General features: G+C 41.4%; 1 pseudogene; it reads left to right on the top strand.

Annotated features, from left to right (window-relative positions):
* The first annotated feature begins 904 nt into the window (after nt 1-904).
* LOC105555110 lies at nt 905-1,524 on the top strand (annotated as a pseudogene).
* Nucleotides 1,525-2,686: the final 1,162 nt, after the last annotated feature.

Here is a 2,686-nt window from a genome sequence, read left to right as displayed (position 1 = left end):
AGGATGGTCTTGATCTCCTGACCTCATGATCCGCCCACCTCAGCCTCCCAAAGTGCTGGGATTACAGGTGTGAGCCACTGCGCCCAGCCATTCAAAGTTTTTAATGGAGCTGCTCACACAGGCACCCTCTTGCCTATTACATACCAAAATTTCAGACTCCCAGAAGGAAGGTAAATGTTCAGCATAAATCACATTGTTTGCACAGTAAGTCACTCTTATCATTCAAGGAAATGTTGATCATTGTAGGAAACTGTTTACCATTCAAGTTTCCAGATACCAGCCAAGAGTCGACCTTCCGCACAAGCCCTTCTAAGGATAGCAGTCTTAAGACTGCTATATTAATGGTTTATTGCACACTACTACTATTTCTTAACATTCCTATCTCTTAAGGCCACCAGTCTACACATGCTGAAACCAGCCTTGTTCCCTATACATTCTATAGATAAGACATATCGCAAAAATGAAGAATGACAACTCACTCAATGTTCCTGAGAAAATAAAGGAGAACATACGTTAAACTAGGAATAGGGTCTAGTAAATACTAGTTCTCTATTGCAACTAATTAGCACTAATAATTATATTGTCTGCATGATAGAATGTACCAGTAGCACTCCTTTTCAATCTTTGCTCAGCACTATAAATATACCAGTGCAAAGCAACACATGACAATAATGGCCTAATTAAAAGACTAGTACTGGCCGGGCATGGTGGCTCACACCTTTTGGGAAGCTGAGGTGGGGAGATGGCTTGAACCCAGGAGTTCGAGACCAGCCTGGGCAATATGGCAAAACCTCATCTTAAAAAAAAAAAAAAGGGAGGCCCCACATGGGATTTGGCCCGGGTACTCATGTGAGCTGCTGCTCTTGTGGTTGGTGAGACTGCCTGGGTCTAGGGTGCGGAGCTCCTCCGTGGCCGCAAGGACGTCACCATGCCTAAAGCACCAAAGGGAAAAAGTGCAGGACGGGAAAAAAAAAAGTCATTCATCCATATAGTAGAAAAGCAGTTCAAATTATGACAGAGGCCCACAAACAAGAAAAAAAGGAAAAAATGAAGAATGAAAAGGCCTTGTGTTTCAATCTTATTGGTGAAAAACTGCAATGGTTTCAAAATCATCTTGATCCCCCCCCAAAAAAAGATATTCAAACAAAGATGCCTGTGAACTAACTGAAAGGTACTTAAACAAATTTAGCAGTGAGCTGGAGCAGATTGAGCAACAGGCAGGGGAGGCGGCACTGTTCCCAGGACACCATCATCAAGCAGACAATGGAGCGGGAGGGACAGCAGTATGAAGGATATGGCCTTGAGAATCCAGACATTCTAAATGCAAGTAATCTGAAAACATTTAGGGAATGAGACTTTGATCTGAAGAAACTGCCAAACATTAAAATGAGAAAAATCTACGCTGATGCAATTTCCAAGAAGTGCAAGAGGAAAACTATTATAATTGTAGACCAAGATTTAGGGGAATTGGAACTAAACGATGAATCAAATGACTCAGATGAGGAAATGACTGCAGTAGCCTAACGGTCTTCACTTGAATTCAAAATGAATAATTTGAGAGCTTCAAATTACATTCATTGATTACGGTATATAATCATCAAGATACAAGAATTTGATGTTGACATTCTCTTATACGATGAGAGTTTCATTTGCAGTTTCGAAAATGGTGTTAAGATTTTTTTTTTTTTAAAGACGGAGTCTTGCACTGTCACCTGGGCTGGAGTGCAGTGGTAACATCTCGGCTCACTGCAACCTCCACCTGCCAGGTTCAAGCAATTCTCCTGCCTAAGCCTCCCAGGTTGCTGGGATTACAGGCACCCACCACCACACCCAACTAATTTGTTTTGTGTTTTTTTAGTAGAGACAGCATTTCACCATATTGGCCAGGCTGGTCTCGAACTTCTGACCTCGTGATTCACCCGCCTCAGACTCCCAAAGTGCTGGAATTACAGGCGTGAGCCACCACACCTGGCCTATGACATTTACTTTAAAATGAAGATTGCTTTTCATTTACATTAAGTTGCTAAAATAGATAGATATGATCTGCAAAAGTTGTTTAATCTTTTTCATCTGAATTTCAGGCCGGGAGGGAGCCATATAACTAAGGACAGAAAATGTTTTGTTTTTCTTGTATATTTACAATCACCTAATTTCACATTTTGTGAAATGGACAGTAACCTGTTTCCTAAAAGATTCCTGTGGGTACTTTTTGGGCTGTGATAATAGCAAAATTGTCTTTCAGTAATAATGTCAAATTAATCCTTCTTTTAAACATTAAACCTATTTTCCTTTCTTTACAACATAAGGGAAAATGTGATAAGAAATTTGTATACACTGGTGGATTATAGACTATTATTTATCTTTTGAACCAGAGTTAAATGGTTAAAAAAAAATCCGTGATGATTGTTATTATCTCCCACAATTAATTTATCTTTTGAAATGGGGCCCAGGCTGGACTTGGTGGCTCATGCCTGTAATCCCAGCACTTTAGGAGGCCAAGGTGGGCAGATCACGAGGTCAGGAGATCAAGACCATCCTGGCTAACACAGTGAAACCCCATCTCTACTAAAAATACAAAAACTTAGCCAGGCATGGTGGGGGGCGCCTGTAGTCCCAGCTACTCAGGAGGCTGAGGTGGGAGAATGGTGTGAACCTGGGAGGCGGAGCTTGCAGTGAGCCAGATCAC

The sequence above is a fragment of the Mandrillus leucophaeus genome, unplaced genomic scaffold (genome assembly GCF_000951045.1).
Source record: "Mandrillus leucophaeus isolate KB7577 unplaced genomic scaffold, Mleu.le_1.0 Scaffold67, whole genome shotgun sequence".
Taxonomy (NCBI): Eukaryota; Metazoa; Chordata; class Mammalia; order Primates; family Cercopithecidae; genus Mandrillus; species Mandrillus leucophaeus.
This window is presented reverse-complemented; position numbering and strand designations above follow the sequence as displayed.